The sequence below is a fragment of the Phaethon aethereus genome (genome assembly GCF_964289735.1).
Source record: "Phaethon aethereus genome assembly, chromosome: 1".
Lineage (NCBI taxonomy): Eukaryota > Metazoa > Chordata > Aves > Phaethontiformes > Phaethontidae > Phaethon > Phaethon aethereus.
The window spans coordinates 133,395,454-133,409,622 of NC_138575.1; positions in this window are offsets into that span (position 1 = coordinate 133,395,454).

The following is a 14,169-nucleotide window of genomic DNA, read 5'->3' on the forward strand; positions in this document are numbered from 1 at the left end:
CCAGGTTGGTTGTAACACGGGACACAGGCACACAAGCTCCAAGAGTCTTTTCAGCTTCTTCAATATCATTTTCTATACCTCTCTGCTGAGTATTCATAAATCAGCTCCTTCAACGTGGAGCGCCTTTCCTCAGACTGAATCAATATTTCAGCCTGCCTCCGAAATGTCGGAGCTTAATGGCCTTGAAACTAGCCTGTGTTTTTCCACCCGCCACTCTCTCCTGTAGACAGCCTTTCCGCTGTGATGACAACACCACTTCTCCTCCTGGTGCCTGACGAAACACTTCTCTCATTCTGCCATAATACCCAGCCATTTCCTAATCTTGCTCTCTTTTTCTTTCCCAGTGAAGTTGCAGCTGTTTTCCTCCACAAAAACAAAAAGGCTCAGGGCCCCTTCTCAAGCAGCTCCCGTTGTGATCACTGCAATTTCCTCTTCTGTAGTTTCCTCGACCCTCACCTCCCTCCCCGTCCCATACAGGCTGCTTCCCCCAAAACCGATTTCACTGTTTCCATCTCAGACATCCCTGTCCGCCACTTTCAGGAACATCTTCACACCAAATTTTAACTGCTTGCCCTTGTGCCTGCGCCCCTTTGCCTAGCTGTATGGCTGCAGAAAGGTAGGAGGTTTCAGCCCGGCTACAGGTGGGTTGAACATCGGCCGTCTCTAGCAGGGAAGCCATTGACTAACGCTAGGATGGGATTCTGCCTACACTAAAAGCAGAGTCACGTCACGTTTATTTATACGTATCACCCTGGTAATGCAAGTTACAGAGTTAAGCTTTTGCATCCACCTGCATCTGTTCATATGGACACATGCTTAGTTTTACACTGCTGATGCTTTTCTCAGTCAGGTATGTCTTGATAGAGCCGCTTATCCGAGAGACTCAAGCAGACACAGGCCAAGAAAGAAGTTTAAATATGGCCATTATGGTGCAGGATGAGTAATAGAACATAGTTTATGCTTCATTTGTCAGTCACATTTCTGGAAATCCTGCCTGCTACAGAAAGTTAGACATGAATCCAGCTGCAGCAGGTGGAGCTTCAGTTTATGTGGCAGCAACTGGCGTCACAAGAAGGATTTAGTAGGTGTAAACGCCTTCATAGAGAAGTGTCACATAAGTTCCTCTGTGCTGCTAACAAATGTTCACCTTTTGCTCAAAGTGATTTCATTGAATTGCCATCGGTGAGGAACTAAAGCTAACTTTCCCCCAAGGGGTAGTGATTCAAGGTGCTTCATAAACCAAAGTGTGAAGCCTGAAATAAAAATATTAGACAATATACTCTGTTCCTGCAAAATACATAAAAAGGAATTACTCCTCAAAGTAATAGTATCCCATCTCTGCATGAAACTCAATACTCCTGCTGATCTATTTAATCTGGAGAAGGTGTTTTCCTCTTTTAGGCTCTATTATGTAGATTTGCTGTGGAATCATGCCGGTTTTCTTCTGAGTCCCTCTTTAACAGAAGCATTTTCTGTGACCTTTTATGGCCAGCCATGTGCCCTCATGGTTGCAAGAATTTCTTATGCATTTTGTAAAGCAAATTAGAATTATGCTACATTTGTGGTTAAAAAAAAAGAAGGAAAAATAAAATGTAAAAAGAAACTAGGGACATCAGACTGAATGTGAAAATTGGTCCAGCATGTTAAATGAAAATACTTTCTTTGCAAGACAATCAAGTTAAGGGACAATACCTCCTTGAAGACCGTAGGCCTTCTGTCAAGCAACAATTCAACCTTCAGCAGCTTGTGACACCTGCCACCCAGCAAACTATTATGCATATGTATGTTGCATATTTTCTGATCCTTCCTTCTTTTGTATTTAAGCCTCATATTCACAGAAAACAAATTTGAAGCCTGCGACTGGCTATGGAAATATAAAGAGCAACAGCTGATGATGAAAGGAGCAAGGTTCTTTTTACATGCAAGTGTCTTTCTTCCCCCAAGAAACACAGCATGAGATATATTTATTTTTACGAAAAGTACTTATATAATTAGTCTCTAAACAGTCTGTTTTCAAAGCATATGTGTGGGACACCAGTAGGTCATAAAAAGCCCTCCCCAACATCTGGTTTGACATGCTCTTACTATGAGTGATAGTCGGTTCATAGTTTTTGCCGTAGCTTGAGTGGCAGTTTAAAGTTTCATAACTTTAGAGATTTGGAGAAAGACAAGCTTTTAAACATTGTTTCAACAAGGCATGTTAGAGAAAAGTTATTATGGTGTTGAGATGTAAAAATGTTTTTGCCTTCTATACAAGTTTGTTTTCGTGCAGCAAAACAGCCTAGCAGAGAGAGGGCAATAGGAGAGGACCCACCGCGTTTGGGTTTCTCCTACTAGCTCCACTATGGGCCAATTGAGAAAATCACTGCTCCTCCTACTGCTCAAGTGTGGTAATGTCACTTAGCCATCTCCTGAAATGATCTGAGAATAGATCCACACATAGCTTCTACATGTAATTACAGGCCTGCCTTGTTTTTCCCTTGGACAGTATTGAACTTCATTTATAAGTGAAGGACGTTCATCAAAACTGTGAACATTGCAATACAATCTGGATTTGGATTAGTATGTTTTGCCACAAACAATTCATCAGTAAATTGAAGCGCTGCAAATTTCTTTTCCTAAAAGAAGACTTTGACAATTGACAAATTGGTGGAAGAATGGAAGAGACGGTATCTCCATCATCAACACTGCAAGAGGAGGACCAGCAGATTTTATGCTTGGTTGGACACATTTTCATAACAACAAATTTTTACTCGTTACTGGGCTTCAGCTTTTCCAATTCAATTCCCAAACCACAGCTTATTCGTGGCCTGCTTGTAGTAATTCTTTTGGATTTGTGACTTGTGACTATTGTTATCTGAGTTTTAGAGTTTCTCTGCTATTCTGTTACTTGAGGCTAATTCTAGCTACAGTTTTGTACTAGAGTAGTTTAGCCAACTTAAAATATAGAGAGTTTCAGATTAATATCTACAATTTCTCCCTACTTTGGTTCTCAAATCCCTTGTGCTGCATATATCTTCTGTATCAACAGCTGCCTTTAGTAGACAATTATGCTTTTCCCATCAGTGAGCTATGGACACACAAACTTGCCAGTCTCAGGTTCTCCTCATGAGTCTAATTTATAGACATGAAGTAATAGTCGTATAATCTGTAACTGTTTCCAAAAGGTACCTGTCCACATACAGCTAATACCATGGTTTGCAGGCAGCTATCAGAATATGTAAACAAAGTATATATGTAAATGTACTTTGCCTCTCTAGCCCATCATTCCCTCTGCATCTTCTTGTTACCCATCCAACTACCCAAATGGGGAAATTCAATATATGGCTTTCATAGATTTTAAATTGAAAATAATTTTCTGAGGAAGGGAACATGCTGTATTAGTGTAAGCAAGGTGGAAAAACATTATTTGGACTGGAATACTTGATGCGCAACCTATCTATAGACACTACTGCAAAAAGTTCTACAGCTTAAGGTCAACTAATTGTAATGTCCTTCCTTCAAATATCTCTTTTCTGTTTGTCCTGGTTTCAGCCAGGATAGAGCTGGTTTTCTTCACAGAGCTAGTGTAAGACTATGTTTTGGATGTGGGATGAGAAAATGTTGATAAGGTGCTGATGTTTTGGGTTGTTGCTAAGTAGTCAAGGACAGTCCAGCTTCTCATGCTGGGCTGCCAGCGAGCAGGCTGGGGGTGCACGGGGAGCTGGGAGGGGACACAGCCGGGACAGCTGACCCAGACTGGCCAAAGAGATATTCCCTACCATATGACGTCATGCCCAGTACATAAACTGGAGTTAGCCGGGGGGCGGAAATCACTGCTCAGGGACGGGCTGTCGATCACCGGGTGGTGAGCAATTGCTGTATGGGGCATTCCTTTTCCGGTATTATTATTGTTGTTACCATTGTTGTTCCCTTCTCTCTTGCTGTCCTTTTAAATAGTTTTTATCTCAACCCACGAGTTTTCTCCCAATTCTCTCCCCTGTCCCACTGGGGGAAGGGAGAGTGAGCGAGCTGCTGCGTGGTGCTTAGTTGCTGGCTGGGGCTAAACCACAACATTGTTGTAGATACCATTTTTTCCAAGAGGTATTTCCTGTAACCCAAATTTGCTTCCTATCCTTCCTTAAAAGAAGAGGATGGTTTTGCATAAAAATTGTATTATAGAACCACAGAATCGCTGAATCTCAGCCACTCAATCACTCAACCACAGTATGGTTGAGGTTGGAAGGAATCTCTGGAGGTCCAACCCCCCTGCTCAAGCAGGGCCGCCTACAACTGGTTGCCCAGGACTGTGGCCAGACACTTTCTGAGTATTTCCAAGGATGGACACTCTACAACCTCCCTGGGCAACCTGTCTCAGGGCTCAGTCACCCTCACAGTGGAAGAGTTTCCTGATGTTCAGATGGAACCTGCCGTGTTTCAGTTTGTGCCCATCACCTCTGGTCCTGCCGCTGGGCAGAACTGAAAGAGCCTGGCTCTGTCCTCTTTGCATGCTCCCTCCAAGTATTTATTGATATTATTGGTGAGATCCTCCATGAACCTTCTCTAGGCTAAACTCAGCTCTCAGCCTTTCATTATGAGAGATGCTCCAGTCCCTTCACCAGCTTTGTGTCCCTTCATGTGATTTCTCTCCAGTATGTCCATGTCTCTTTTGTACTGGGGAGCCCAGAGCTGGACCCAGCATTCCAGGTGTGACCTCACCAGTGCTGAATAGAAGGGAAGGGTCCCTTCCCTCGAACTGCTGACAACACTTTCCCTAACATGGCACAAATCATTGATGTTGACCAGGATGCTTCAAAGACATGTTTGGTAGATGGTGCTGACATCTCTTTGATCCCTCATCAAATCTGATACCATAGTTTCCTAAAAATAAGCTCTTTTCCTCTTGAGTGCTATTGAGTATGATTTCACAGACAGAAATGAAGTGACTTAGCATTCACTTCTGAGTTTTGTGAGCAAGAGTCACAAGCACAAGTAAATGAGATAGATACTGCATTGAGCTGCCTTCATACAATACACAATAAAGTGCAAGTAATCCAGTCAAAGAAAAATTACGCCAACAGTGGCTCAAATTTTAAGGAGATGATCATTTTATCAAAATGTATTTGGCTTTAAGACTCAAATGCAGAGCAAGACTCTAACTGAAAAAAAATCATGTTAAGAAGCACAATACTTCTTCTAAGCCAAAGAATCCAATGCATGTTTTTTTGTTATCCAGCAAATATTCTTCCCGTTCCAGAGTATGGTAAAGCAGAGTTTGCAATAATGAGGTCTGCGGATCGCTAATTATTTGGGGTTTTTTTCCGATTTGTGCAGCTCCTAGTGCAAGATGACTCTACTGCCTTAAATATTACTTGTACAGTATACATATAGATGAGCTTCTTAATTTTAAAGACCTCAAGCTGAAAAACAGTGGCTTCAGCATGTATACTTTCCTAACATTGGGAGATATGCAAGAAGCCTTGACTTTAAAGTTAGAAGTAGCACAAACATCTGGAAGTTTACCTGGCCAAGTATAAGGTCATTCAAGACATTCTGCTGTACCTTTGGGGTCCCAAATGGTAAATGACACACAAAGTCCTGGATGTATCAGGACCACCTGTAATTACGATTCACTGAGGTAACCAAAAGATAAAGAGTGAAAATCAACCTTGGGGCATAACACACATGGTGTTTCAAGTGGAAATAGGAAAATATCAAGATTGCTCTAAAAAGGTAGAGATCTCCCCTAGAAGTCTATATTGAATTTTGTCCAGTCGAATCCAAGAATGAGTCACAGAGATCTAACACTGCAAGTATGTTCAAGGGTACGGAAAGACAGGAGAATGTGACAGAAGAATTTCATTTATTTATGTCCACAAAATGAAGGTAGAGAGGGCATGTAATTGCTGTTCATAAATATATATGGGAGAAGAGAGAGGAGCCTGCAGGAATGCAAAAACAAACAAACAAACAAACAAAAATGAGTATTGGCACAAGAACAAATTGCTGGAAATCAGAAATAAGATGCCAGTGCCAAAGGTCTTGGAGCAACCTTCCAGTGATAGCAAAAGAACCATTTCTGTTTCCAAACATAACCTCTTAAGTGCATGAAAGGGTCAAAATGGCTCTCTGTAAGCGCAAATGATGCAGGAAGTCTCTTTCAGGTCTGTACCCCTATGGCTACCCCTCAACTCCAGAACTGCCCTGGATAAGTAAGCACATAAAGGCTGAAATAGCTCATGAAGAGCTAGATGAGATATATCTGTTTCCTCCTAAGCTGGTAGCAGTTCCATTCTTAGCATGAACAGATTTTTATTTCTGGGCTGCAAGTGTTTCAACTAGCTAGATAGCTGCTAACTACCTCTAAGTGCCAGCAGCAGCTCGGCTTAACCAGAGTGAGCAAATGGGTGTCAGTACTTGCAGCCAGTGATTCCAGCCAATTCCCACCGCCCTGCCTTGGAGATGAGCAGCTGCCAACAAAAAGGGGTGAACAGGCACGAGCCAAAAGAAGGTGATGCTTCCAAAATGCTTGAGAACTACCACTCTGGAAGGATGGATTGAAACAAGATGTTAACTAGCTTCTCCTCACCACCTGAATGCCTGGTGACATAAACCCCATACCTGACACCACAAGCAAACTGTAGGGAGAAACCGGCTTTCCTTCCTCATCTGCTAACACAGTGGAAGAATTATTTCAGAGGCTTTCAGCATATTTGAGTTTCAGCCTGCAGCACTGATAGCAGCACTGTCCCTGCCATTGCTTACATCAAGCTGAGCAAGAAATGAAGAACTTCTATTCTGTGCTCAGTTCCCTTATAAGTTATGGTTACGTTTCCAAACACTTCATTCAAAGATATATTAATAACTGGTGACCTAATGTGACTGATACGCTGTGCCCATACTTTTTCTCCTCTTATCTGGCAGTATCTTTTAAAGGTAGTAATTTTTTGACTGCTGTTCTAACAGCTATGTTCTTCACACTGTGCACCATGGCTGATTTCATTATCAAGCTGCATTTAGCCTGGCATATATCTCTGTGTGGTTTAACCATAGGTTTATTGAAACGATCATGGTGATTATCTCTTCTCTTCCTTGATGCATATCATCTAACACAGAGCTCTACTATTATGCCTGATATGAGCATATCTGAGCAGGGTCATTTTAAAGACTAATTCAAAATATCACATAATATTTCCTCTAATGGCATAAGACTGATTTACAGTTTTGCAGGAAAGTTATTTTCACTGTTATATAGCATGGTTAATAGCTGAGGTCCATAAAAACTGCAATCAAGACATTCTATCACGTTTTATATCTGGCTGCCTTTTATTGATAGGTCTCTTCTCCACTATGTATGCCCTTTTAAATGAAATATCTCTTCATTTCTGTTGAGTTAATTCACCCTATCCCTATTGTTGTAGCTACTAGTGATCTTTCATGTGCTTAATAGAGAGTGGTGTAATTTTTCCAAACACCAAATTTCCTACCTTATTTCCATAAATGTGAAAATCTTAATTATGTATTTGCTGTAACATTAAACTGAAGTAAATAAGTGGGATTTGACAAGACGGAGATGACAGTCTTAAGCCATGCCATCTGGGAACAGTGGGATTTGTTTACAGTTTCATTTCTCACTCCAAATCCTACCGTGTCCCTAGCATGTAAAGATCTGTTAAGGAGCAGTGCCATCAGCTAAAACATGTTGGATACCCTTGTGTGGCCAGCAGAACTGGGCAGCAGGACATAGAAGTGTTTAAAAAACTACAGTCATTTTACAAGCTCTCAGAGAGCCCAGAGTTGGAATTGCCAAAACTTGCATTGATTCTGCACCCTTTTTATATGACAGCAACATCAAATGAAGAGTTGGTATAGTTTTTGTTTCAAAATTCAAAAATTCAGAAAAACTCAAGACTGCTTGCAGTGCTGCAATAAAAAAGGGCTCAGCTTTGACTTCCATTTATATATTTCCTTGTAAAAGAAGAAGATGACGACGTGCGTAAGCAGCAAGACCACGTGGAAGAACAAGATCTGAGCCATGACAGACGAGGTGGGGGTCAGCTCATGGCTCAGGAACTGATTCCTGATGCTGGGCAAATAATTTGGCTTTTCTATGTACAGTAGAGGTGATAATTCCTCCTGCAGTGCAGACAGCTTTTTAAAGCAGAGCTTGTCTTTCTCTTCTATATACAAAGGCTAGCAATAAAGGGCCGTGACTCTGGTGGGGGCATCTACATGCTCCCAGGAGATACCATTCGCATGGAATTTGCTTTGAAAGGAAATCATATCCTAATAGCCTTGCTCCCGTCATTCTGTTTTTTCTTGAGCCATACCAAAGCTCTGAATTTCCTTTGAGTCCTTGAAAAGACTCTCATTTAGTTATTTGATTTAGTAATTTATATAATGCTTATGATCTTGCCAGTTGGAAGCTTTGCACGAAAGTAAAAATTTAGCGTTACATAAGCCACCCACAACAGGTAACAGAAGTTAAATTACTGCTGTTGATGCTATTGAAAACTTTGACAGTCAAATTAACTAGAATTAAAAAAACAAAACAAAACAAAACAAAAAACAAATCCATCAGAAGCTAAACACAACACGTCAGGTATGCATTATACTCCTCAAGCCACAAAACTCAGAGACTGGCTGGACCCGAGTGCCATATTGGAACCTCCTTCCGGTGGAAAAAGCCCTGCCCCAGTCCTGCTCGCACCTAGGACCAGGCTGGCTGGCAGAGACCCCTCACTGCCAGGCAGCAGGGGTCACAGATACACACCTGCCTCCCAGTTTTCTTGGCAGTTTGCTTTTGAACAGCAAAAGCCTCTTCCTTCTCTGGAACGTGACGGTAATGTTGCTACCATCCATTTCAAGGAAGAAGGGGGTAGGGTTCCGTGCCCCCAGGAAGATGGACAGAAGCCACACGGAGCCATGAGCCTGCACTAAGTCGGGCTGCCATTTCCCTCCTCACGTGTAAGGTGTGCACCCTCCCTTAGGCAGTTTCACATGGACCACGTGGCTCTACAGTTCCTGAGTGCCAGTTTTATGTAATTAGAAAAACCTCTGGGACGTAAGGGATGTTCAGCTCTCGTGTCTGTGTGTGCAGAGAACAGGATGTTAATTGACTTAACTAAGCTTGTGTTCGGAACACTTGAGGAAAATGAAATCTTGCTTTGAGAGGTAATGTGATCCCGCAAATTAACACTGGGATGAGAAGTAATTCATTCAACAGGCTGTTACTGACTTGTCACACGTACCTGGCCCACATTGTCAAAATCTGGAGCTTCGACAAGATGCAACCTGCCATCCCCACCTCAAGCGCTGTCCCCCCATCAGTCAGCGAGGCAGGTGGCCTGATCCTCAGAGGTGCTGAGCGCCTGCAACTTGCACTGACCTCCACATCCGAAACACAAATTCAGTGGGAGGTGTAAATGACTATTATCGATGAAAATCAAGCCATTTGTGTAAAAAGGTAGCAATTTCATGCTCTCTTTTTTTTTTTTTTTTGGTTCTGGCTGTGTCATGCTTTGGTTTTCCCATTTCAGAGACAGTAACAGTTGTACCAGCTTCATGCAGACATAGCGCTTGTTACTGAGGAAAGCACTAAATAAATGCCGGACGTTATTAATTTCTCATGACTTCTGGTATGAATGTGCTTCTGGCAGCTGCTGGCTCCGGAAGGCCCTGAGCAAGGTTGGCTTCCCAGGCGGAGGGCAGAGATTCCCAGGTACCGCTGCCGACCGGCGGAGCCCCACCGCAGCCCAGGGAAAGGGCCGCTCTGCGCCGTCCCCGGCCAAGGGCTGGCTCTGGAACAGTCAAGTCCCTACGCACGCTAAACCCAAATTGCACAGGCGGCAACCGCAGGAGCCCACAAGTCCGGCAGTAACTCCGTAAATAATTTGGTTTAGGAGTTCAGTCCGCGTGACCGCCATGGAGCTGCACGGTAACAGTATCACGAATGCAGAGATCTAGCCATTTTTTGTGAATGTTGCAGGAGTAGTGGTGGTCTTTAGTCTCGACGGTCTAAAAGCAGAAGTAAAGTTTGTGGGGAGAAGTGAAATGTTTCGTTAGACCAGTTTGCTAAAGCTGGAAACAACAGAGGAGTGACTGGACATACAAGCCCCTCTTCAGGTCTGAAATAGAAACAGCAGCTGTGCAACAGCTGAAATTAACCCACCAGACTGTCGCAAGTACCTGTGGGCACAATAAGCTTGTTAAATCCTCTGGAAAACAGTGAAAAATATATTTATCCCTCTTCAAGGCTAGAGAGGTGGGCTTGGGGTGGAGGGTGTCAAAAGAGAACATGCTTCAAAAGAGTAGTATTTATAAGAGAGAGAATTCCCAGTACCTGTCCTCCTGCTTTGGAGGTGTTTCATTGTGTCTCTGTGTGAATAACACCAAAAATCTCAGAGACGGTGTGGCTCTGTCAGGGTTTAACCCCAGCCGGCAACTCAGCCCCATGCAGCCGCTCACTCACTCTCCCATGGCGGGGACGGGGGAGAGCATCAGAAGGGTAAAAGTGAGAAAACTCATGGGTTGAGATAAAGACAGTTTAACAGGTAAAGCAAAAGCCGCGCACACAGCAAAACAAAACAAGGAATCCATTCACCACTCCCCACGGGCAGGCAGGTGTTCAGCCATCTCCAGGACAGCAGGGCTCCGTCACGCGTAATGGTGACTTGGGAAGACAGATGCCATCACTCCAAACATTCCCCCTTTCCTCTTCTTCCCCCAGCTTTATACGCTGAGCATGACGTCATATGGTATGGAACGTCCCTTTGGTCAGTTGGGGTCAGCTGTCCCAGCTGTGCCCCCTCCCAGCTCCCCGTGCACCCCCGGCCTCCTCGCTGGTGGGGTGGGGTGAGAAGCAGGAAAGGCCTTGGCTCTGTGTAAACACCTCTCAGCAGTGAGAAAAACATCTATATATTATCAACTCTGTTTTCATCCCAAATGTAAGATGTCTCCCCATACTAGGTACTATGAAGAAAATTAACTCTATCCCAGCCAAACCAGCACAGGCTGCACTGAGAGAAGTATCTCTCACTGGAAGATGGGTGTTTCTGTCCATCACTGGCTGCGTGAGCTTGTCCTGGTGCATCATGGTGGTTTAGTCGTAGCTATAGTTTCCAGGAGGACATACAGCCCAGTGGATGGGCTGCAGAAATGTCTTTTAAAGGCTCCCGGGATGATTGTTATTGTGACAAGTGTTGCTAAATTCAACGTTTGTTGCTCAAATACAGTCTCAGTCTCTTTGGTACATACCAGCCCTGAGTATTTGTTCCTGGGGCTGAAGTTAGTGAGACTGGAGCTATATGAAAGGACTTCTGGTTCTGACAAAATTTCCTTTGGCCTGGGATCTTTTAAGTTGTTAATGGTTGTTTCTATAGGCCCTAGATTAGGCTGGTAACAATAGTGCTTGGCAGTACTTCAGGTCCTTTTAACTCAGATGCTGTCTACCTGCCCAGGAGATCACACCAGTCTGGTAAAGGATATCCAGATAATTAAAGTGATTGCCATGAGTCATCTCTTCAGAGCAAATGAGGTGGGGGCTGAAAAGTCCAGATCTTTTGAATAGTGGCTGATTTTCTTCAGGCAAGCATATTTATCTGTGAGTCTCTTACCACAACTGGTAAATTGTAGTTTGATAGTGATCAGGTTATCTAAGGTGATTTCAGTGCAGTGATATTCAAGAGGGTTTGATAGAGGGATAATTGTCATTGATTTTGATAAAAATCAATGAGGAAATTCATATTTTCAGCGTAAATGATAAAGCTTTCACTTAAGTATATAAGACAGAGCACAGGCTTAGTGATATAAAAACTTAGAATCCCTTTTTATTTTCCTTTGCATTTTCCCTATTACTTTTTTTTTTTTGAGCTATCTCACTATATTAGTCAAACTATTATAGAATTATCTTTATGCTTATACTGTGTCCATTGTCTGAAAAAAATTTGACTGACATGAGACTGTTCAGGGTGAAGATGAACTAGGTGATTTTTCTGATTTGTAGTGGCTGAAGCACAGAAGGTTGAAATTCATCTTGGGGACATACTGAGGACAAACCGGGATGCTGTCAGAGCGTAGAACATGGTGGACAGGCCAGGGGCGATCCTGGTGAACACAATGATACTATTGTCTGGAGGTAATTATGTTAAACAACTGTTTCATTGTAGAGAAAAATGTTGTTTTCCTTGTCTTCATTAGATATTGTCATATAGTTGCATGTTTGTACTACTTGTGTTTTAAGAAAGACCAACTTTATGAGATAGGAAAAATTGCAGTGATGGCTGGTTTGTTATTTCGCTCCCAATTCTTTTCCTGAAGTAGTCAATATAGTGGCCCAAGAAGGTTTCTTCTCTTGAGACTTCAAGTCTAATTTGTTTCCTTGTCTTCTTCCTGAAGTTGCCATAGGAGAAATTAACTTCTGTCTTGTTAAGGAAGAAGTATGAAGGAAATAGCCATTCTAATTCTCTATATACAAGTATGTCATCTGGCTGTTCCACTAGTGAGACATTTGGGCTTTTGGAGCAGACAGTTCATCTCAGGTTAACAGATTTTTCAAATGACTGAAGATTGAGTATTTCTTTATCAGGTAGGGGCTGGGGCAGCTGTTGTGTTACTCAGTCCTTGTGTTCAGCACACGTCATGATTATTTAGATGGCAGTTTGGAGTCTATTGCACAATGGTTGGGGAAACTTCAGAATCACTTCATTTTAGTCTGTTTCTTATTTTAGATCATGAATTTTGAGTGGTTAGATACAGGAAATTATGAGCTGGCAATGTGTGCTTGCAGCCCAGAAGGCCAACCATATCCTGGGCTGCATCCAAAGCAGCGTGGCCAGCAGGTCAAGGGAGGGGATCCTGCCCCTCTGCTCCACTCTGGTGAGACCCCACCTGGACTACTATGTCCAGCTCTGGAGCCCTCAGCACAGCAAAGACATGGACCTGTTGGAGTGGGTCCAGAGGAGGGCCACAAAAATGATCAGAGGGATGGAACACCTCTGCTGTGAGGACAGGCTGAGAGAGTTGAGGTTGTTCGGGCTGGAGAAGAGAAGGCTCCAGGGAGACCTTATTGCAGCCTTCCAGTACTTAAAGGGGATGTAAGTCCCTGTAAGAAAGATGGGGACAGACTTTTTAGCAGGGCCTTGTTGTGATAGGACAAGGGGTGATGGTTTTAAAATAAAAGAGGGCAGATTTAGACTAGATTTAAGGAAGAAATTTTTCCCAATGAGACACAGGTTGCCCAGAGAGGTGGTAGATGTCCCATCACTGGCAACATTCAAGGTCAGGTTGGATGGGGCTCTGAGCAACCTGATCTAGTTGAAGATGTCACTGTTTATTGCAGGGGGGTTGGACTGGATGACCTTTAAAGGTCCCTTCCAACCCAGAGATTTTATGATTCTATTATATGATTTTACAGGCTTTCCTAGCCTTCTCATACAGAACTTCTACAGCATATTCAGAAAGGTGAATCTTAGTCAAATGGTTACTGATGGTCACGTCCTCTAGAAGGCTACTATGCTCCTGGAATAACCTCATAAAGTAGATGTCAATTTTTTTTTAGCTAACATTTATCTAATTTATCACCCCTCCCTCTGCTAACACACTGTCTCCATTTCACAGATACCAGCTGCCTTTTCTTTTTGGTAATCTAACGTAAAGAAATCAACTTCAGAGTAATTGCTCTCTATTTGCATTTATCTTTGAAGTTTGCAGCTTCCCCTTCAGACTTGCATAAGGCCTTGCATTCCTGAAAGCTATCTATTTTCTCCAGCCACAGTAATTGGTCCAATAAAAAAATACCTGTGCCTGCAAACCTTGCCTTGCCCTGAACCACCACAGCTTCTGCTTGAAGTGCAGTGGCACGCTTCCAGGTTCTCAGCTCAAGCAGAAGGTCAAAAGGATTATAAACAATTAAAAACATGTTAATCCCCATTAGATGGTGATGAGTCACTGAGGAATGCCCAGGGCAGAGCAAAAGTTGGTGCAAGGAGACAAGCTGATAGGGGGAGGCTCTGTGGGAAAATCCAGAGGCAGATGGTCCTTCCGAGGCCCTCATGCAGGGGCTGGGTAGGCACCTTAAAAATTAGTGTGATTTATTTTGGTTTAAAAAGGTATTTTTTAACAGTAGTGATTTTGCCCTGAAAAACAACACCTTAAAGTGACTGCGCCTACTCGTTGCATTATTCACTACCC